This window comes from Pezoporus flaviventris, unplaced genomic scaffold (assembly GCF_033815535.1).
Source record: "Pezoporus flaviventris isolate CSIRO_AGI_PZ_B2104156 unplaced genomic scaffold, CSIRO_AGI_Pfla_v1 ptg000007l, whole genome shotgun sequence".
Lineage (NCBI taxonomy): Eukaryota > Metazoa > Chordata > Aves > Psittaciformes > Psittacidae > Pezoporus > Pezoporus flaviventris.
The window spans coordinates 39083996-39107646 of NW_026892555.1; the positions used below are offsets into that span (position 1 = coordinate 39083996).

The 23651-nt window shown below is 38.9% G+C and overlaps 1 protein-coding gene across 8 annotated transcripts in view; it reads left to right on the forward strand.

Annotated features, from left to right (window-relative positions):
• Positions 1-157: 157 nt before the first annotated feature.
• Positions 158-23651, forward strand: part of PLAG1 (PLAG1 zinc finger) — a 52771-nt gene continuing 29277 nt past the window's right edge. For 5 of the 8 annotated variants that reach the window (XM_061448443.1, XM_061448441.1, XM_061448439.1 and 2 more), the window contains exon 1: positions 158-392. The gene's annotated coding sequence lies outside the window, so the exon portion shown is untranslated. Of the gene's footprint in view, positions 393-815; positions 1308-18410; positions 19470-23651 lie in introns of those variants that run through there. The other 3 variants (XM_061448444.1, XM_061448440.1, XM_061448445.1) reach the window with 3 other exon arrangements.

Below are 23651 nucleotides of genomic sequence, written 5' to 3' on the forward strand. Positions count from 1 at the left end.
CCACGCCCCGGCGGCGCTGACTGGCAGCGCCTGTCCGCCAATAGCGGAGGCGGCGGGCCCGCCCCGGCATTGAGCGGCGCCTCCTTCCACCAACGGGGCTGGCGGCGCGGGCCGGAGGCGCCGGCTGCGGGGCGCGGCTGCGGCCCTGACTGACTGGGGGAGGTGTCCAACCCGCGGTGCGTGTGGGCGGCGGGCGGTGTGGGCGCGGCGTGTGCGGCAGGCTGGGCTGCACCGCAGCGCATACACTACAATGGCTGCTGGAAAGACGGGAAAGCAAACAATTTCCAGGCCCGCCGCGTCCAGCCCGAAATATGGGAAAAAAATTACAGAAAAATCGGAGAACACTGTAAAGGGTGGAAACGGGGCGCAGAGGGGATGCTGAGGCTCCCGCGGTGAGTCTGCTGCGGGTTTGGGGGGCAGGCGCCGGGGTTTAGCAGGGAAATATCAGGGTTATTTAAATTATGAAAGGGGAGGAGGAGAAGGAGGGGGGAGAGGAGAGAGGAGCAGTGAGGAAAAGTTTGTGTTAACCATCCCTCCCTTCCATCCCTCTCTCTCTCTCCCCCCCCCCCCATCTCCCGCAGCCCCCCACCGCCCCGCGTCGGACTTCCCCGGAGGGGAAGAGCTGGGGTGGAGAGCTGAGGCGAGCGGTGCCCCCCCTTCCCCTCCCTCGGAGGGAAAAAGAGATGATTTTCAGAAAAAAAAAAAAGCCCTCTCTCAGGAGTTTCCTCCACTCCTCCCCTCCCTCCCTCCCCGCGGCGCTATGTTGGTTCGCGAGCGAGCGGGCGAGGCAGCGGTCTGCCCGGGGGACGGCAGGAGGGCGCGGGGTGCCCGCCGCCGCCGACCCCCGCGGCGGGCCGGGGCTGGGGCCGCGGCTGCGGCAGTGGGGCAGTAGCAGGAGCTGCGCGGCCGCCCCCTCCCCTCCTCGCCTCTCCGGAGCCTGTGCTGTGAATGCAATGACAGCGGCTAGAGCGGCGAGAGGGAGCGGAAGACATTAGAGACCGCGGTGCCGAAAAATGAGGGAAAAAATTAATATAAATTCGCCCCCCGCATCAAACCGGCCGAATTTCGCACAGAAATTTTCCCCGTGGACCCGGCTACCCGTGGGGTGTCCCCCGGACCTGGCGGCTGCGTCTTTGGGGGGATCCGGAGTGACTTTGGGGCACTCGGTTCCCCTTTCCCGTCGTTTTTTGGACAAAAGTTTTTTTTTTCGTAATAAAGAAACGAATTTGCCTGCTCTCCCCCTCCGAGTGGCCCAGAAGCTTTTCCCTTCCCCATCGATGTGTGTTTAGAGAAAAGTGTGGATCCAAGTAAGTGCTGAGTCGTGTTGCATTGGGGAGGGGGGTTTGCTAACTGAAAGCAGGAGAGATCCGGAGAGAGAGAGAGAGAGAGAGAGAGAGCAGGGACAGCTTGTTGTCAGTATCATAAACAACCAAAATGGAGGGAGAACTGAGGCATATAACAAAATAAAAATCAGAAAAAAAATGCCAAAAAATACCTAAAAATCGGGGCTGCTCCCCCTTTTCTTCGTCAAGGTAACAGAATAAAACCCGTGTCTTCCCGAGACCGTTTTAAGGTTTCAGGGAGCAAAGAGTTAATATTTATTATTTTTTTTTTTGTTGATGAATTCTTTGGAAAGGCAAAAGCCTCTTATAACTCGCCACCGACAATGAGAAAACGTGAAAATCCCTTTCAGGAGAGAGAGGTAGGGGGAGATGATAGTGCAGAAAGTGCATAACTTGGGGGTAATGTGGAGTGATTCTAGATAAGATAAATGCTATATGTACTGTTTTATAACTTCCTTTTAAGATGCTTTTTTGTATGTTTGGGGGTCTTGGGGAGATGGGGGCCCCTTTCTTTTCCTCTATTTTCTTTTTGTTTGTTTGTTTCTTTTATCACCACCCCCCCCCCCCCTTTTTTTTTCCTTTTTTTTTTTTTTCCTTTTTTTTTGCGTCCCTCCCCGGGCCGGAATGTAATGCCTTTGTAGTGTCACTTTCCTGATCTAATTAGGATGTGTGAGGCAAAGAGTAAACCTTTCCGGTTTATAAAGTGCATTTTCGTTGCCTTTGAATTTCCAGTTTTCCTGGTGGCTCCCTCCTCTCTTTAAACTGAATTCTTCAGAGTAGTGTGGGGTTGAGGTAATGCTCCATAGGGAAAGCAGAGAGGGCTCAGGCACAGGGCACCTCTTCTGCGGGTGGTTGCTGATTTCCCTGGCACGTTTAGTTCACCTGTTTGTCTCCTACAAAGAATGTGTTCTGCAGTCTCCTCGTTTTAATTATGCAAAATAATGATGCCTCATCTCGCCTCACATTGAAGTTAATGCGAAAGTGCTGCTGATGTTGGTTCCACGTGGGATCAGGGACATAGCAGGGCATTTTAAAGAGACAGGTTCTCTTTTCCTAGGGTTATCATCACCTCTGCAGAGATGATGCCTCTAGCAGAGGGATGGTTCGTTGTCTATTTTTGTAATGGAAAGGCGTCAAATCGGCCCTGGTTTGATAAATTAAGGCAAGATAATAGGGGAAAACGTGCAGACTCGTTTGGATGAAAGCAATTCTTTTGTGTGTCGCAGGTCTTCAGGGGAGTTCTCTTGGTGTGTCAATTAAAATGCTGCGTTTTGGAGAGCGTTTTTTTTGGAATGGGTGTTGCAGAAATGAAATGGTCTCAGGTTGTTTAATATTAAAACCTAGTGCTGTTCTGCTGGCTATGAACTCCCAGGGAGGAAACCTGTGTGCACAGGGCAGCTTCACAGGCATTTTGCAGAAGTTGTGAAGTACGTTATTTTTACTTTGAATAAGTTAAGTTTTGTTGGGGACACCTGAGTTTGTTGAAAAGTATTGTGGAGCTTGTTCTATGCTTAAACTTTCTGAACAGTCCCAAAAGGTTTGGAAAATTGTGAAAATAACTGTAGGTTTTAATTGGCCAGAGTAGGGGCTTTTTACAAGTACACCTTAGCTGTGTAATTATAACATCACTTGGAAGAGTTGCCTCTGGCTTTGTTTTAAAAAAGAAAAATCATCCTAAGTGTGGTCTAGTTTCATGTATATGTGTGCATGTGTGTGTGCATGCATGATTTTAGCATGGGTTCTGGCTGATACAGTTTTTTTGCTTAATTTTTAACTTATAAATGTTTGACTGTAATGATGTGAAATGCTTTGCTTTTCCCTATGTATTTTAATTTTTATTGAAATGTTCTATTTAAGAAACTTGCATCACCTCTTAACATGGCAATCTGGTATCTTTATGCGGAATTACAGTGTTTCTTTTACATTTGCCTTGTTTTTGTAGTCTTTGTATTCAATTCTAGATTAAAAATTGAATACAGGTATGTGGTTCTCAAGAGGGAAGATGGAGTACTGAACTTGTAGGGAGGCAGTTTCAGCAAATAGTTTTTTTTTTTGAACTTGTGAAAGTTGAGTATCAATTGTGATAGCTCTCTGTATTAAATAGCATGTGTTTGCAAATTGTCTGTACATTTTCTGCAAGTGTGACCGAAGAAGCTGTTATGTAGTAGTTGTTGACTGGCATAGTCTTGTGGTTAGAGATTTTGGAAGAAATTTCAAAGTTTTCCAGTGACTCACAGTTGTGAAAATTAAATCACACTAGCTACTCTTAGGCTAGAAAAAAGTCTCATTAAGGAAGACAGATTAATCAGTTTGTATAAAGGAATGAAATTGAACATTTTTTTCAAAGCTGTTTTTTATGATTTAGAGATCTCTTTTATAGTTTTAAAGAATTCATACTTCAAAGTTCCTTTCCAAATATTTCATACAGTGTTCTTTTTATTGACTGAAGTAACATTATGCTGAAATGCATAGAAATTTGATAAATTAATAGCAGCACACCATGTGTCGGTGTTTTTGATGTAGCAGGGTAGATAAGTACTAGTAGATGTGCAGAACTAACTTTATTCATAAACTACTTAATGGTACTGAGAGCAGTATTTAAGAACTCCTCAAATACTGTGTCTGTGATCATCAGTATGAAGTGTTTAATGTGCTACTACATTTTTACTTAATTAAGAGCTTCTAAATCATTAATATTGTAATCCTGAAAAAAGGCAGAAGCACACATTGTGGAGTATCTTTCTTGACTTACAGTTATGCATTACAAAGTAAATTCAGGGTATCCAACCATAGTATAAAATTCAGGACATAGGGGGGAAAGAGAGGAAAGGGTGTTCTCACACAATTTGATACTCTCCTGAGCTGGGTTTAATTTTAAGGTATAATCCAGATGGGGATAATGATGGCAGAAGGTAAATGTTGTTTAGGATTGTTTTTTACAAACTTACTCTCTTTTTTGTAGAAAACTGAATTATTCTTGCAGGGATGATGTGGTGTTTAATAAAATCAAAAGTAACTTTCAAAGTTTCTTATAAGAGTTAAGATAATTATCTGTATTATATGTTGCTTTGATTCTATACATTGTTCAGTATTATTTTTTCAAGATTTTTTTAAAATCTAAACATCTGGGGAAGCAAATAAGCTGTTGCTGCCAAAGTTACCCTACTTTTTGTAGGTAAACTGGGGAGTTATAAATGTATTAAAATCCCTTTTAGATACTTACCAATCCTATTCAATAATGCTTTAAAGTTAATAACTATGGTATTCTGTAACAGTACAGCAAACACAGAAATCTAAACTGACATGCATTCATCTTTTCTTGAATGCTTAGTTCAAGTGTGTCTCTTGGTGTGTACTTTTCATTTAGTAATTATCCTGAAAAATGAGTTTCCCAGTATAGAACTTTGAGATTAAATTAAGAAGCTTTTTAAAAGTTTGTGTCATTCCAAAAGGCACTGGATACAAAGTGCAGGCATTTCTAATGGTTGTCCATCTCCGCAGCTAGTCAGTCAAAATGGTGCCCTTAAGTCTCCTCCTTTCAGTGTAGTGCAAGTGTTTTAAAATTAAGGGTTAAAGAGGGCACTGCTCATGTTCTAAATAAACCACTGTTTGTAACTGTTCATGGTTATTTTGTTAAAAGAGATGTTTTACTTCAGAGTCTAAAGCATAAGTTTAACTTTTGTATCTGGAATCTCTCACATATTTAAAACCAGTTTTTGTCAGAAAGTACCTTTTGGGAGGGTTATTGAACAAGTTTATCTGTTTACAAAAGGGAGATACTCTGGAAAATGTGAAATATGTTAGAGCAATTAGACCATTCTCAAATCAATGTAGATTTAAAAGGAGCTAGTAGCCACCACCACCAAAGTGAGAGAGCACTTGTTTTCAAGGAGATACTCTCCAAATACCTGCTACCAGTGAGGATTTAGCTTACATTGCTTTTGAAAGAAAAGTGCAGTGTCTATCCACTGAACTGTTAAGCATCTTTCGCCAATTACCAAACATTTAGGTAGCCTTAAAAAACTATTTAAAAATAATTCATATATTAGAACAAAGTAACTTTTTATATTGATCAGAAGTAAAATGTTTACATTTCTGAAGTGTAAGGGATTTTTTTTTCATTTATCTGAAGATCTTCTTAGTAGAGGGTTGTGGTTTTTTCCTGCTAATAAAAAAATCACATATAGATTTAAAGTAAATTTATATTAATTTTTTAAATTGTATGAACTTGTAATTTGAATGTGAAAAATCAACTGTCAATATAATCACTTACACAGCTGCCTGTATTTTATTTTTAATTTTTCAAGGAATATAGGGACCCTTTATGTGAAACTCAGTAGATTGCAGTTACTAATGCATTTTAAATGACCTGTTGTCCACCAGACATCAAATGTGAAAAGTTCTAATTGTAAGCCAGTTATAAAAGCCTAATATTGAACAGAACTGGTAACTGTTACTGCAATTTCAGTTTTACTTTTATTTAGATTGGTTTGTTAAAGTGTTTTTTGTCTACTTCAGTATCAGTGTTCACCTGTTCCTGTCTCATCTTCGAAGGATGAATTAGCAGAAATGAATAGAATTAGATGGGGGGGTTAAATTTTTTACAAGATACAACTTTTTGAAAACAGTTATGTGATCATAGTTATACAGTATGGGGCCTTCTCATAGGGTATATTAAAACTGTTAATATTTAAGTGGACCCTGCATCTCTTGTAAACAGTTACTGTAGGATCATGGCATTAAAATTAACCGCTGCACATAGGGTTTTGAGAAGACTACATAAGTACATACTTAACAGTAAAAAGTGGGAAAGCTTATATAGTTATTCTGGAGTGGAAGGAATAAATCGGTTTCTATTATAGCCACCTTTGTAATAACTTCTGTCCCTTTCCTAATTCACTGTCTGTTCAGAGTGTAGAGATACCTTGTCAAATACATTAAAATACATGGCCAGAGCGATGGGCTATTTTATGCATGTCCAACTATGGTGGTTTTAGTAGACTTACAAGAGGGCACAAAGAAAGTAGAATGTGGCCCAGTGTGCATAATTTTATTTATTTAAAGGAAAGATGAAAAACAGACTAAAAAAAGACCAAAACACAACACCCCTCCAACAAACAGGTCTGAACTAGTATAAAACAAAAAAGTGAGATAGATAAAACTAATGTATGTAGACAACTGTGGCTGTAATATATAGAACAATAACTCAAAGCTCTGAAGTAAAATAGCTCAAATCAGCTTTGAGAAGTCAGATGGGAATCAGGAAAGTAAAACCTAGAACTGCCATCAGATGCAATTAAGAAATAACTATGTAAAGGAACTTGGAAAAATGCAGAAAGTGTCTGTTATAGAGAACTGAATCGCTATAATCTTCTTTTGCACTTAATGTGCTAAATTCCTCTCTTAATGGAGAATATCCCTAGAAATCAGATTAGAAAGTGCATAAGGGGAATTATTTGTCGAAGTTGTTTTTTTTACCAAGGTTAGGATAACTAATAATAATCTAACAATAATCTCTTCCCTATTATGTATATAATACTTCATTTGATATCATTTCACCGTGCAGATTGCATGTAGATTTACATATGATACAGGTAATTTACCTGGTAGCCTGATGCTGTGTATCACTAACTTTCACCCTAAAAGCTTTTCTTTATGGTTGTGGGTCACATTATGCTTTGGAGACTGTCAAATCTGAAGTATTTCTCATGAAACAAGATGTAGATGGTTGATTTTGTCTTCTTCATGTTTACTGTGAATTGCCAAGTAATGAAAGAACAAGAATGTCAGAAAACTTATCTTCCCTGTTCATTTATTGAGTATCTGCTTGTATACTGCATGATATCAGATTTACTAGTGCATGGGTTCTCTAAAAAGCCCTGCAAATCATCTGATTCTGAATTAATGAGATCTTATTACACTGAATGTTTGAGCAGCAGAAAGACCATGTGTATGCAAATCAGATTTCTATCCCAAGTGTTTCTCACTTCTAATAGAACTGTCTAAATCATGGTACCTGTATTTCTCATGGACGTTACATTTATACGTACTACAGATATACACACACCCCTTTTAAGGTAACATCTGGCTGTTTAGGGATGACATTATGTCTTTGCAATAGGATTTTCTTTTTTTCTTGGTTGTCGTTTGTTTTTTGTTGTTGTTTTGGTTTTGTTTTGTTTTTTTTTAAAGAGACCTGTTTGAAGGAAAGGCAGAAAGAGATTCTGGCAGCTCTCTATTAAATTTCAATCAAGCCTGTATAGTTAGTAATAAAACATTTACAAGTTTGTAAATGTTAAGTTTCTTCAAACTCTTACTGTCACATGTGGAATTTTCATTTGTACTAATTGTTCATTTACTACAGCTGCCTACATGCAAGCCTTAATACTGTATTTACCACATGGAAGTATAGGTACAATATATGTAAAAGTAGAAATTGCCTACAGCTGTTCTTAGGTTTTCATAAGATGATACACTGCAAAGGTGTGAATTTGTGGTGCTAGCTACCAGCTACTGGCTCTCTTACCCTCACAAGTACTTCAAGAAGAGTGAGTATTAAACTAAAATAAACCAAATTTCAAATCCTGTCAGGATTTTATGCTGTGTTTAAAAGATAAATATGGACATTGTTCAAACTTATTTTGTTCGCTGGAAGTTATTGTGGTCGATACATCCAGAACTTGTTTCATCTAAGACATTAGGAAATGGTGAACCACATAGCTTAGAGAAGAGCTTGGACATAGCTGATCACAATAAATGCCAATTAATTGGAATCTGTAGAATTTTTTTCCTCTGTAACTTGACAGTTTTCTTTAATTCTTTTGAATACTGGGTTTGTGTTTAGACTTACCACTTCTAATTATACCCCAGCACAAATATATAGCTTATGGCTGTATTTTAATCAGTTTCAGAAAAAGTAATAAAAATATTATTGCATCTGTCAAAGGATGGTGTTGCTACATGCTATTTTAAATGGTGTTTAAGTACAGTTATAAGCATACCAGTACAGTGAAATCAGCTTTGTTCCTAAACAGCAAAGTTACACTATTTATTACTTAAAAAGTTAACCGGGAATCATAATATGTTAATTATCCTAATTATTCAGGCTGGTTTTAATATGTGTTGAAATTGCTTTAAAATCTATATGTGAAATATTTATATCAAGCTCATTTAATTTCTAATTACTTGTAAAATGCAATGTTTTCCCTGTTGTAATTTTAAAGGGTTTTTGTCTTAGCTGGACGAGTGTATCCTTTTCTTTTGGATACACTCGTTCCTGAGCCCAGCAGTTCTTTCACTTGTTTAAACCTCTCTCATTCCCTCAGAATGAATTTGTATTTCATTAAGTGTTGGTCATGATAATTTTTGTACTAGAAAAAATGTGCTGAGGGGTACTGTGGAATTAACTTGTGCTGATGATGCTACAAGTATAAAAATTGGGTGTAGTATAACATGGGGAACGCAAATGTAATGGTATTTAGATGATGGGAATAGTCCCAAACTGGCTGAATGTTAAACTAGCCTATGAGGAAAAGATGTCGGGTTTTGCAGCCTTGTAGTGTTAATCAAATATGTGATATCACTATTCCTTATAAGAAATACTCGAACACTCTCCTAGCATCAATTGCTGTAGAAGGCAAACAAATCTAGATTACACTTTCAGAAATGATAAGCTATGAAATAGGTTTTGGAGGGAGAGGGAAGGAGAAATGGGTTTAGAGGTCTCCTCTGTAATACAGTATCATTTTACTTTTGAGAACTTGACCACTTAAGAATATTTGAGAATGTAAGTTAAGTCCATCTTGAGTAATACATTTCAGTTTCTAGTACAGTTTTTTTATCTATGCATCATGTAAAACAAACTTCTTACTCTTCAGTGTATTTAAATATTTTTACTGAAAAGGAAGTGCATTTAAAGCAGTTTTAAACTACATTGAGTATCCATTCATTTGGTTGGAGTAGAAAGGTGCTTTAGTTTGGCAAGGTTGAATATGTATTGTTATTTTCTATTTTTCTGCAGTTTGTCTAATAAAAAATATTGAGCATAAAAGGAGACTGGATCTTTCTTCAAGCCCTGAGTGGAATGCGAGCTGTGGTCAGGAAGGGGCTCTAATGGCTTGAATCACTGCTCCTCAGTCTCAAAATATTTAAATCCTAAGAATTTGTGATTTTGGCTGCATAGTAATGGTGCAGCCTCGAAACTGATAATACATTCAGTTATCTTGAGGTGAACTCCACAGTTCTTCATTAAGCAGGTCAAATTCCCCAAAGTTGTGTTTGAATAAGTACTAGAGTACTGTGCTGTGTGTTCCAGTTATCAGAAATCAAGGACTAGAAAGTCAACCCTGAGCAAACCCTCAAAGATGTCACAGATGACCTAAACCTCTCCTATTCCTTTCATAGTTTTTGTTGTTAAAATGTGGTTTAAGGTCAAATAACGCTTTCTGTAAGCGTCCAACATTTATCGTTAAGGAGGTGGTTGGATATTTGGTGGTAGTTTTAGCACAAAGGTTTTATGTAGGTAGCTTAACAAAAAACCTTAAAGGCAGGCAGAAATTTGCTGTCAGGTTTCAGGTGCTCTGTAACTGTTACCTGAAGTAGTACTTGAATCACATTTGTTTCATTCAGATATTGAGCTAGTTTCATTATTAATTCTTCCTTTCCCAATATACATAAAAATTCACCACCACTTTTGCTGCCAACAATGATTGGAGGATTATCTATCCATGTATCTCCCTCTCCAAATCTTTTGTAACTTAGGCCTTTGTAGGAAGGTAAGAGGTCTAGTGGATGGAGATCGTAAATGTATTTGTATCCTTCTTATGAATGAACTATTACTTAGCAATTTCCTTAATTCATGATGTGTTTTGGTGTTTGGGGGTACATCTGAGAGAGTATATAGTCAAAAATATGTATACTCCCTGACTGTGCGTGGCAGAGATCAGGCCTGAAGAGCCTGAGTATTCTATCTTCTTGCTTTAGGTATTTGTAGACTTGTTATGTGATGATAAAAATGTTTTTTTTTTGTTTGTGTGATTTTTTTGTTGTTTGTTTGTTTTTTCCCTGCCACTTGTTGCATTCATCAGTTGTTTAGGAATTCCATTTCTTGGTAGTTTTTTTATATGTTGCAGTGGCTGGCAAAGTTTTTAAATCACCTGAACTACAGAATTTGTAGATGGAAGACATAGACTTTGTTTTCCTATCTGATCTTGACCAGATTATTTGAAACTTTCCTTGGCCTCTTCAGCAGTGCTTTGCTATAAATCAGAACAATTTAAATTGAACAGTCAATAAAAATGCATGTCCTGGGTCCCTCTGGCAAAGCTTGTTAAAGTCCAGTTGGACGCTGACAGTTCTTTTCACTGTGACCTTCAGGGTATGCAGCCTCTACTTCATGCTTTCCAAATATCATCATTTCCATCTATCTAATTCTGGGTGGGTCATTAGTAAATGTACAGTAGTAACTGTATAGTCTGCAATGCTAACATTTTAAGCTTGTCTCAGAATGAAATCTGTGTTAAAGTGGAAATGTTTCTCAGAGAGTGAGTGGTACTTCCCCATCTGTTTATTTCTTGGTGTTTTGTTTTACTGTAATGCGTATTTGAGATTGTTTCAGGTAGCATTCATGAAAGCGGTTGATCTTTCAGGTTGTCAAGAATCAAGCTTGTCAGGGTTGGGGGTTTTATAGGTTGAAACCAGTAATTTTTTTAACATTATTTGGAAACTGCTGGTCATTAAGGCTACATCATGGAACAGTAGAATCATGTGCCTCTCAGCAGGCGATGCTTCTTAATGATGGAACTGCAGTGTCCTAAATGTGGAAGGGGTAGACCTGCAGTGAAGGACTGGTCTTTTTCTGTTGTGCGGACAGAGAACTGCTTTACTCTGATTTTAACAAATAAATCAATTATTTGGAATAAGATCCTTCCTTCACTCACTGACATGTTCATTTTTTCCTCCGCTGTCAGAAATGGGCACTTCAGGATGATTTTTACAAGTCTATCAACTTGAAAGGGCAATCAGTGTAACCACATACAAAGTCAGAGTGTTTGAAAAGGACAAAAATCCTTTTATTAAAGATCTTGGAAAAATATTTACATGTCTAAAAAGCAGAGACAAATACCTGCTATGCTAATCTGATGATGCTTTATAACTAAGTAATACATGGATATCTGTTGTGGGAGATTCATTTAGCAAATGGCTTGGATCTCTCAGGGAATGTGTGTTGTATCAATATATTTATGAAAATAATACATAACCTACCTTTAGAGGAATATAGTTTTCACTAAAGAAAACATCAGAACTTGATCAAAAGAAAACAGAAAAAAAAAATCTGTTTTGTCCATGTACATCCATTTTTGGGGGGTTTGTTTTTGTTTTTTTTTTTGTAGTGTAAAGGTTAGGTACCTAGGCATGGTAGGTATTCAGGACCCTGCCATTATTATTTCTATGAGCTGTACAAACACCAGATTTTTCTACTGCATGCAGATAGTGTATTCTAAAGTGCTTTCTAAGGTTAGTTAGCTTGTTGGTTTTGTGAGTTTGAATTTAGAATTAAAAGTGATACATAGAGAAGTGGTATGGTACTGATGTAGTAGCACAAAGTATTTTAGTCCAACGTTGGAAGTGTAGGTTATAAAACCTGAATGTAAATACTGCATGGAGTTGACTTACTGGTAATGGGGATTGTACCTAGGAAAACAAGTGTTTTGTTTTGTCGGAAAATACTGTTTCTCTCTGGTGTATTTGCCTTTAATTGAATTTTGCTCAGTGATTTTTTTTTTTTTTCCTTCTTATTTTCATGGAATTGTGCTCATGCTTTTTCCTCCAAACAAATACAAATAGCATTGTACTCCTGCTGCGATGATTATGCGTAACACCTCTGACTCAGCAGATCAAAAGTTATGTTTATTGGAAAACAGAATTAACATCTTATACTTTTTTTCCTAAGACCACTTAATAGCTTTGTCCAAAGAGATTATGCTTTTAACATGCTAATCCATTAAGCCATCATACATCATTCTGTAGGCAGTGTTTTTGTTCCAGGCAGCTACCTCTTACTAGAGTCCATCTGACAGGCTTCAGGTTATCTCAGAAAAATACTCATAAACTCAAATTCTTGAGGAGAGAGGTTTCTTTAATTGAATGCACAGTACATGCATTATCAAATTGCAGCCTTTTTTCCAAGAATTGTTTTACATGTCAGCATGGTTTGGCCTGCTTTAAGGCATTTTGGTTATTCAAGTCAAATTGTTGCTTAAAAATGGTATATGCAAAAACCTTTTCTCAGTGTGTGCAGTGTAGCAATTCCTAATTTTGATGTAGAATACTGTGTTGTGATAGCCAAATACCTGAGTGGAATGCTATACCAGTTGTAGGAAAGATAGAGTAAAGGAGGATGAGAATTTATGCCAGCTGGATTGGAAACTCTGAAGTTCAACTGCATTAGTAGTTTCAATTGCTAATCTTGCTGCATGTTCCTCTGCCACTTTATTTTCTGAAGTTGCATTTTCCTCATTCAATGTTTATAATTGCATACTGTCACTGTATAATGTGTCACATGAACATGGGAATTGGCAGTACTGACTTGGCAGAAAATTCTGTGAAATGCAAAAAATACAACAGAAAAATGTAGTTCTGCCTTATCTTTTGATTTCAGAAATCTTACATGTTAATTGTAAGAACAGTAGATACGTATGTGTCAGCCTGAAGTTTGACTGTAGGTTGACTGCCGCTGTGAACATCAGTGACTACTTTTTAACACCTACTTTTTAGGTATTAAATGCCAGTACAAGGAATTTGCTTGGATTTGCAAGTTGAGTTAGGGTGCAAAGTTTGCTGAAACAGCTTAGAAATAGCTATTTTCATTTATTGTTACAAATGCTGATTCAGAATGGCACAGGATAAGTGAAAACTTCAGTTGTTACTACTTGATACTATTCTGGCTAGTTACGGAGCTGCATTTAATGTTATCTGACAGATTAGAGTATTTAACTTGAAAAAATGCTGCTGCTCAACTGGTGAGTTGGGACATTGCCTACTATGATTTCCTACTGGCAAGAAGTCTGTAAAGACCATTTTAAGGAAAGCTTGGTTGTACGTGAAACTGACAGAGGTAGGTAAGGTTTGACATGCTGCTTTCTTCTTTAGGGACACTAAACACCTCTTGTAATTTTTGGGCCAAGGTATTTTTGAACTGGATAAGTGTGTTTCATATAATCTAAAAGAACCCTTGGTTTTGGTGGCATTAACTCTATACCTTGAAGTATGATTCTATGGGCTTTTTGTTACACTGGTAGTCTAAACACCTATGGCCGTAATACGAGCATAATACGTTGTGTTGTTGATCACTTCCGTATTCAACTATCTGCAAAGAACAGTGCCATAATAAACTGCAGTGAAAATACTGGAAAGAGTGTGATACAGAGCAAAATGAAACATTGTAGGGCCTACACTGAGGGCGCAGTGACAATCCACAAAAGATTATCCTCACAGTGTTTTTGCTGTAAGGCTGCGTGCTGTTTGTGTGTGATAGCACTTCCTATGTAGTGCCTGTAGATTATGTTAATAAATAAAGTTATTTTCCACAAGGAGATTTAAGTATCAGTAGACAGAAGCGCTGCATGAAAGTAACTGTGCCAGTCTTTCTGTAAATTGTTTTAAAATAGACTGTTGAAGAAGGTGCTGTTCCAAACAGTCACAGTTTAAGATCCTGATAAGGAAGGAATTGTTGTAAAGTGGTTTGTTCCGAAGCTGTATGCTGAATTGTCCTGGCAGATAGAGTTCCTGGTTCTTTCAGGGCTGGATTTTCACTGAGCAATTAGATGAAGTTACCTACATTTGAACTGAATCCTGAAGCTAACCTAGCTGGAGTGAAAACGATAATGCTGAAAACTGGTACATAAATCACTTTTTGGAGCTGGGTTTTTAACTGCATTAGTGAGAAATACGTTCTTTGACTCACCGGTTTAAATTGAAAAAAACCCACCAAAACAAAGCAAAACCAAAAAACCACGGAGAACAGTTTTGTGTGTGATTAGGATAGGGTATTACTCAATTTATACGTATGACCAGTGCAGAAACAGAGAATGTCTCTAAATTCAGCAAGTGGTGTGTGTTGCTCTAAAGGCAGCAAGTGACTCATGTGACTGTCTTAGCAGCTGGGCAGCAAGATTAGAGAGCTACTATGTACACATTCCCTTACTGAGGGGTCCAAGCTGTTGCTAAATGAAGTTGTATTCCTGCCAACAACTGAATAACGGGCATAAGAAAATATAGTAAATGAGTGTGTCATCAGGTTAGTGCAGGAGTTCAGGCAGTTATTAAAGTGAAAGAAAAAAAAACCAAACCAACAGACAACCAACCAAAACCCGAAACTTTTAACTTTTCCAAGATTCATATTTAAAAGTTTTTTGTCCTTTTTTCAAAGACTCTAACTTCATATGAGATTACATGTTAATTGTCCCTTTCAATTTGCAGATTTGCAAAAATCATATTGAAAGGGTTGTTTCTGACACCACAGGAAAAAAATAACGTGAGTGAAGAATCTTATTCCAGAGAACTCACTCACTTATTTGTAAAAGTACTAAAAATATGCTTTTATCATAAAGTATTTTGATTTGAACTGAAATTGGCAAAGCATATACTTCTTGGTCACTTGCTAATTTGAGGACCTAATTTGAAGTCTTATTCATGATGTTATTCGTCATGTATTTCCTAATTGTAAGAATTTGTGAAGTTTATTCCAAATTGTCTTTAAGTTTTCCTGGCATGCTAGTATGGATTAGTGGGATATGTATTCTTTTTATTTTTTTAATGTTTCCCTAATCTGATTTTTTTTCTTTTTTTACTCGGATACTTGCTTTTCTTAAGAAAGTTGCTAAACACTTGTGAGTGCTTTGTCCTTTATATATATGTATTTACAGTTACACATTGATATTTCAAGTGTTATTTATGGATTTATACTTAGAAGTGTCATCCTGTCAAACATCTCCTTAGGACTAACCCTCATAGAGAACTCAGTTGTGAGGACCAGAGGACATAACGCCTGACAGTTGCAATCAAGTAAATTGATACACAAATCAGGAAGACATAAATATGAATCTCCTTAGTGCTATTTTTAGTGTCAACTTTCAGACCATAATTATATTTTAAAGATGAGAATGTGTTTGCCAAAGCAGAACTTTTAAATGTAAAAAGCCAAGACAGATGAGAGGTCAAGCCCATGATAAATTCCTTATAGTAAAGAGGATCAGAAGAGTGTGTGTTCCTAGCCGTCATCACTGCATCCTGTTGCCCTCAAAAAAGATAAACTGGTTTTGATTTTTATGCTTCAGGTTTTCTGGATTTCTGCTTTCTCTCTTTTTGTGCCTAGTAATAACTTGTTTCCCACCTTGTTATTCATTCAAAGGTTGTGCATTTTTCCTCAACAGCGTCTTTTATTTATATCTCTAAGGAAAAAAAAAAGGGGGGAAACATAAAATAAGGTTGTCAGGAGATACCAGTGCATGTGAAAACTACCTTCTCAAGGTGGACCATCTGCTTTAATACTACTTCAAAACACCTTGTTGATCTGTCCCTTTTAGTTTTGCATGCGTTTAGGTTTTGCATACTCAGATCTTACTGTTTAGTATTTTGAAATATTTGATTTATAGGAAATGTTCAGTTTGGTTTTTATTTTGATTCATCCTCTCATGAATGTTTTATTACTATTCTTTTTTAATGTATCATTTCCTAGTCCCAGATTGCTTTTCTACTCTGCTTTCATAATTTTTCAGTCACATATTACTCATCGGTTGCAAAAGAAAAATGTTTGTGTGCTTATTTCTGCACAGTTTGATGTTGCTCTGTGACACAGGAGCAGTAGAAAACAGTGTATTTCTGTATTGATAAGTAGTTTACAAACAAAGCACTAGCAGATTCTGGCCAAGGACATACCTGCAAAATATGTTGATCCTCTAACTATTTGAATGCTTCAGTGAATCCCTGTGTGCTATTCTTAACGCATTCCTTGAGATGAACCATCAGAAATGTTCATCTGCCAACAGAGTTTCAGGTCCTGAGTCTTGCTGCCCTGTGTTACGTGCTGCAGCAGCTTCCTGGGCTCAGACTTCTCCTCTGCGGGGAAGAGCTCTGCCGTAATGCAGGTTGTGTTGAGCTGCTTCCCTTTCTTCTGCAACGTACTTGTGTTTGTTTAGAGCACCTTTTGCACAGCTGGAAGAATTATGTAAAATAAATAGCTGTCCTGAGGGGATATTTGCGGGAACTTGGACTTTGTCTTGTTTGTTCTTTTCAGAATGACGCCCAAAATTTCTTAGCCACAAATTTGTGCTGCTCCACTGAACCAAAGAGGGAAGTATCTTCACATGGATTCTAAGGAGGAAAGCTCTTAAGCGACCTCTATGAAAATAATACAGTCTTGTCTTTAATAAATTTGTTTTTCAAGTGGCTGAGGAGATGTGGCAACCTCACATAAATATGACATTTGTAGGGCAGGCATGGCTTAAGAAAGGAATAGGAAAGATTCTTGTTTGATGTAATTGTCCCCTTTTCCGTCATGCCATTCTGTATTAGGATAGGGAGCTATGGTGATGTTTGCTTCTTACGGTTGTTAGAAAATCACAGATATTTTGAAGGAAGTTGAGGTGCTGTTTCTGATGCTGCTTCTGTCCTTCTGATGAGAGTTTTGCAGTGTTGCTGTGGTGGTGTGTGCCACCTGCCCAATATGATTTCCTTTGGCAGGAAGACCTACAGCTAAGAGGAAAAGAAATGTCTTGGGGGAAGTTGATGGTGCTTTTTTTTTTTTTTTTTTTTAATAAAGCTCAGCCTGTGCTCTCAGACAGCATTTGTTAGGGCTAGAGTTGCAGTCTCACTGCTTTGCTTGCACTGGGGAGGCCTGGCAAGTTGTCTGGAAGTTGTAAGTTGATCAGGAGTGACTCTTCAGCTCTTTAGTTTCAGATGTGATCTTGGTATTTGGCTCCCTTAAGGAGTGATGAGCTTCCCAGTGATCTGAGAGAATTTCAGTAGCCTTTGGAAGGAGAAATCTTGGTTCTGCTGTCCTCTGAGAAAGCAAGCCTTCTGGGGCAAGCTGAAAAGTAAAGCATGGGAAGGATTGGAGCCTAGATAACTGAAGCACTCTTCTCCAGTAACTATAGATACTGTGGTCTTTCACAGGAGAGCAGTAGAGAGGAAGAATGTTTGTTTCTAAGCACTGATGACTGGGTAAGAATAAATAGAACTAAAGGAGGCTTTTGGAGTTGTGTTGCTTTGTTCATGTCTTAAAAAAAAAAGTAGCATCCATTTTTAGGATTCAGTGTACTAGAGGCTGAAAAGAAACAGAGCAGGCATCTGCCCTTCCCCAGACAAGCTTACAGTGTTACTTGAAGGAGGAGAACTGAGACACATGGAAAGGAAAGGGGAAATGCAGTTAAAGTACCTGTGGTTGCATATATGCACCCTGTTTGAGTGTTAATATAACAACAGCAGCTGACACTATGAATTTTAAATAAAATAGTAAATTCAGCTGCCCCTCATTTACACAGAGCCAAATTATGTTCCTCTCAGTCATCACAATGGGCACTCCTATGCTATCCTGCTTTTCAGGCCCTGGATCGCTGAAGGCAAATACCCAGTGGGATGCTAGTTCTCGGAGCTGTATGTATCCTGCAGATGGGAGTTCACAAGCCAGTTTGCTGGCTGGAAACTTATACATGGATCTTGACAATGGAACATATTTATACTGAGTTCTGGTATGCTCCCTAGCACGTTTGATGTTTTGCCTCAGGCTCTGGATACTGTGAGAAATCCTGCCCTACAGCCACAGTCCATACCCTAGTGAAACACCCAGCTGCTTGTACATTGTTTCTGACCCTTGTGATGGAGAGACACTACTTGCCCAAGCTTCATCATGACGCTTGTACTGTAAACACCTTGATACCAAACCCTGCAGTGCATACACAGGATAAAATAAAGAGTGAGAATAAAGTAAATGGATCTTTTGGGGTATTTTTTTCTGAGGATTGTTTTTTTAAGAATCAAGTTTCTGAGGGGTTTTTTGGGGTTGGTTTTTTTTTGAGAACCTGTTTTGAGATCATAGGCTGAGTTTTTCAAAACCATTGTCTTCATAATCTGTTTACAACACAACTTTCACTGCTTTCCACTGCAGCTGCAGGCACTAAGTATTTCTGCAAATCACTCCTTCTAGACCCATGCCAAGGACCTGGAAAATTAATGGCCTCTTCTGTAGCATTCAGTTTAGATGACACAGAGATCTCTAGTAGAATCTGAGTCCTCTAGGACAGTGTTCAATTATCTGATTCAAAAGATTGGTTTCTGAATGACTATAAAGGGCTTGTGAAATAAGTAATCAAGAAATTGGCCTGATTTGGGTAGAGTTCACAGAAATGACAGCTTTACCACTATCCCCATGTTAATTTCAAGTCTCCATACCAAAGGACGGGTTCAAAGCTCTAGGAATATGAAAAACCTGCCAGAAGCTTTTAACACAGATAGAACTTTTTTTTACATTAACCTTTATTTTTTGAAATGGCTGTCCTGTTTTGAATGAAAAAAAAAAAGTGAAGAACCAAAACACTGAACCAGACACTAACTTGTAAAATTTCATCCCAAACAATGGCAGTTTGGCAAAGTCATGATTTTTCTGATGTAGAAGAGTTTGTCTTACAATGGCAAGTGTTTGGCAGCATGGTGAAATGTGATCCTACTCATTTTGCCAATAGTAAAATATGCTGGATTTGAGTTAGCATTTGTACCTACTGAGAGCAGTATCGGCTCTTGTGCAAGTTAACAGAGGAATTGACCTGCTTTCAGATCAAGCTGTTAGAGAACTGTTATCGCAGATCTTAAGAGCCAAATCAAGGCCTTGACATGACAAATACTGCTTTCAATCAACCTGATACATGCTAATCAAATTCTGTATTTGCATTTTATACAATAAGAATAATTACACTTGTGTGGATATCAAAGCCTTGTGTTCTGTTTCTGGCAGTGGCAAAACCAAAGGTGTGAAAGGTGCAGAAGCAGGGCAATCATATCTGGCTGGCTTTCTCAGAGTATTCTTGTGATCTTCAGTAATTCGCTTGTCAAAGGCTTCCTGAGCCAGGCATAGTGGGTTTGTATTTACTAACCTTTACTGGACTTTTTCTGTAGCTACTTACTGTGACCTCTAGAGCCTTTGTAAACTCTTTAGGTGTCTAAACACCCTGTTGCAAGGAGTTCCCCAGCAGAAGCATGTGAAGAACAGTACATTTCCTTCTTGAGTCTGTGTCCTTGTCATCTCATTTCACATCTCCTTATTGGAAGAGGCAGTAACTACCAGTCTGTTCAGCTTCACCTGTCAGTCTCTAACCACTTCAGGTATGCCTGCATGTCATTCAGTTGCATCTCCCGTATCTACATGTGTATTCATTCCTTCAGAGAACTCTGCTTGCGTTGCAGAGCTTGATTTGATTTTCCATGATTTGTTACCTTTTCACCAATATGTTGTGTTTGTTCATGTGTCCTCCTACCACCCCCACTGTTACTCAAGTTTATGCTCACTTGCCTGATGTAGATGTCAAGCTTACTCTAGTACTTTGGACATAGGGAATTAATTGTTAGGAAAGCAATAAAAAAGGCAGAAATCTGTGGTGTGCCTGTCTCCTGAGTACTATACAAAAGATAGATGTAGAATAGCAAGAATACAGGACAAGGCAATGAATATGAAAATAAGTAGTGAAATGGCTTCCATGGAAGGAAGGGCTAGGTAGCCTAGTAAGAGACTACAAAAGGGAGAGTACAGTAGAGGTTTCATGTCACATGAGATCAGAAAGGAATCGTGAGTGGCATAGATGGGATGAAGAGGGAGCGAAATCATTACCTCAGAGAAAAGAGAAATAGTGGGATATGGGTTCAGAACAAGCTAAAAGAAAGCAGTTGTTAATAAAATGTGAAATTATGCTGCGGAACTCCTTGCTATTGGGTGGTGTGAGTAAAAAAGCTTACATGGGCGCAAGAGGGGCCTACCAAATTAGTGTCTAGCTTGGGAAGCCCCTAAATCACAAACGGTGATACTATCCAAAATACTATATGCTTGCCTCCCTCATGATGTGCTGTTGGCTGGTACTAGAGCAAGGATGCTGGGCTGTATGGGCTTCTGCTCTGACCTGCTAGGACCATCGTTGTGTTCTGATGAGTATGGAAGCGCCCAGAACTGAAACAAATCACCCAGAACTGGAACAAATCACCCTGCCTGAGCCAAATGCCTTACTGACACAGAAGCCATGTCTGTCTCTGTAAACCTATATAGGTTCACTTGCAAGCTAGTTACATTTTTTTTCCTCTAATCACATCCCTGTCTTCTGACATGTAAATTTAAAGCCAGTGTTTGGTTGCTTAGGAACCCCTTTAATTTCCAGCCTAAAGTTACTTTCAATAAGCTTACACTTACTCTTTATGCCAGCCCTGCTGATTGTCTCATTGGTGTACTTAAGATTTTTTTTTTTTTTTAACTTCTGGTCCGATGTTTTGTTGTGCTATCCCAAATAAATTTTTGAGAATATGTATTACCAATTTATACATGGTGTTCCAGCAAGATCTTGATAGTCTGCTGTAGTGGCATCTCTTTGTCCCTTTCTGCACTGGAAATACAGCTGCTTTTCCTAATTTTCCTGTATTTTCTTTCATCTGAAGCACCTCTTTAGTGATTTTTACTAGCTGCTTACAGGATGGTTATACACAAACATTCTCCTTCTCTGCTACTTCCAGCTGATGATTGGTCACTTTTCAGCAGAACTCCCTACTTTCTGTTACTCTTTTGCTGTTACTTTTCATCCCACTTCTGTCACTGCTGACCTTAAGATTTGTTGCCATTTTTCTCATGTGTTGTTTCAGTCTGCACTATACTTCTGGTACCTCCTAGTCTTGTATTTTCTAAACATTTTGGTAGTGCTCATTTAAAAGCATAAAAAAAATTTAAATGTTGAATCAAGAAAGACTGAAGACCAGTCTTGGCAGAGGTCCATAAATAACATCCTTCCACCTTTCAGAAAGAAATCCTTGTCATCTCTTCTTGATCTGCTCTTTTTCCTGCCATACTGTTCTTGAACTAACCCTTCTCAGCTCAACAAACTACTGTTCAGGTGGTAATGTATCAGATTTCTTGCCAAGTGAGACTTGAACTCTTGTGCTTCCTTTGTATAAAGAATATTTTGCCATGTTGAAAAAAAGTTGGATGTTTGACATGGTTCAACTTTTAAGAATCATGTTACATTTTATTCGATTTTTCTCTTTACCTTCATGTTTTCATTCTTTCTTTGAAAACATGCTCCAAGTAAGAGGGCGTGATGTCATTAGGAGTTGTATGTCCAGATAACTTTTCTCTACCTTTCCTCAGTATTGAAATAAGGCAAAAAGTGTTTACTTGGATTTGATGCTGTTTTAAGACTCCTCCATCTCATCACATGGCAAATTTGCTTTCTGTTAAATCAGAACACAGTATTTCAGTATGAAAGGTAAGGTTATATACATACAGGTGATACTTTTCAGATTGACCTTTCAGAACCCCCTGTGTTGGTCTCCATGGTTGGTAGCTAACTCTGATGCAGAGGACTGTAAACCTCTACCTGTTTTCACTGTGGTGGAAATAGTGAGTTGGAACAATTGGCCAGTGCTTCTCTCTGTTGTGATTGTAGATGTTTGGCTGACTTAGTTCTGACCAAGTTTATTCAAGGAAATCTGTGCACTGCCAGTAAAATGAACTTAGTCAGTTAGTACCTCTCATCACCCCTGCTAAGGTGAGAGCATCTCACTGTGTTGTGATACTCAGTCTGTTGTGCTCAATCTGTTCTGCCAGGCTGGTTCCCCTCACTGCCCTCCTGGACCTTGGGTCTGCAAAACAGAGGTGGTGCCAAATCCCCTTGTTTAGTAGGGTGCTGAAATTTCTGCTGTTCTGATTCTGAACAGCTGCTCACTCCAGTTAGTGCCAGGATGAAATCTGTGGTTGCACTTTCTCAGTGATTGGAGGTTGGGCTAGAGCTGCGGGAATTCTAGCCTGCTCACCCCTGTACCTGAAACAGCTCTTCTCTGCCTCCTCTTGTGCTGGCACCAAAATACTCCAAAATTAGACTGCACTGAAACAGCATTTTTTCTGTAGGGTTAATTTGGCTCATTTATCTCTCTGGTCTGGTACTGTGTGGCCAGACAAGCACAGTGCAAGAAGGAAAGGGAGGGAGGGAGGAAGAAGCACTGTACCTAGAACTGTTTCAGTGTGGAGGTACACCTAAAATGCCTAAAGGTCTGGATAGGCTGACAGAGGGCTGCCCTGTGTTCTTTTCACCGTGGCAGCTGGACAGATGTGTCCATCTCCAGCCCCAAAGTGTTCAACAAGGTGCTGTGCTAGAGCTGTTGCCCCCCTGCCTCTGAACTGCTCATGGGCACTCGAGCCTGGCACTGCTTTCACTGCACAGCCCAGTCAGGAGAGCAGCTTGTGTCTGGCTGGCTCATAGTGTTGGCTGGGCACTGCTGCCTCTGCCTATGGATGCACCAGAGCTTGCTTGGGTGGAATTACCTAATTCTGGAGGTGGCTGCTTTGCTTTTGGGATTGGGTCCAGAGATGAGAAAGTAGCTGCTGAAGCTGCTTGCCAAGGCAGCTGTCAGATCTGATGAGGGATCAGGCCTTGAGGTTAACTGGCAGCAATTATCTGTACCAGAGCTATATCCATGCTGAGTGATTCTTCAGTGTTTTCTTTTGTGTTGGTTTTGTTGGTTCTTTAAAAAGTGATGTCTCACTGCTGGTTTCTGTGGCACTGTAATTCGCGGGAAGTATCAGCGCTTGTCTTTGCAAGTACAGGCTTTTGGGTACAAACAGTGAAGTTTTGGTGACAACTGTGGTAATAATGAGACTGAAATACAGATGCCTGACATGTTCTCATGTTCTGTTTTGGGTTACAGGCTCCTCTGAAAGCACATGTCTTCTTTGGTAAAGAAACAAAATTATTTCAGAAAGGGACATGTTGAAGTTATCAGGCACTTGTACCTGTTTTGGTAGTGTTATGTTGTTTTTCTTAGCCATACCTTCACATAACCCAAACTCTCTTTGACCATTTTATAGCTGGCCCTTTAGCAGAGGTTTCTCCCTAGCTCTAATCTGTGGCATCAGCTTATGTTAAGTGGCAGGGCTAGGAGAGAACAGTGTGTTTGGGGAGAGGGATGGTAGATTGTCATTGCTACAGGTCAGGAAGGAGTGTTATGTGTGGTAGATAATATGTAACAAGTGTGCCTTAGTAAGATGAGCTTCCAGCTCTCTCTGCC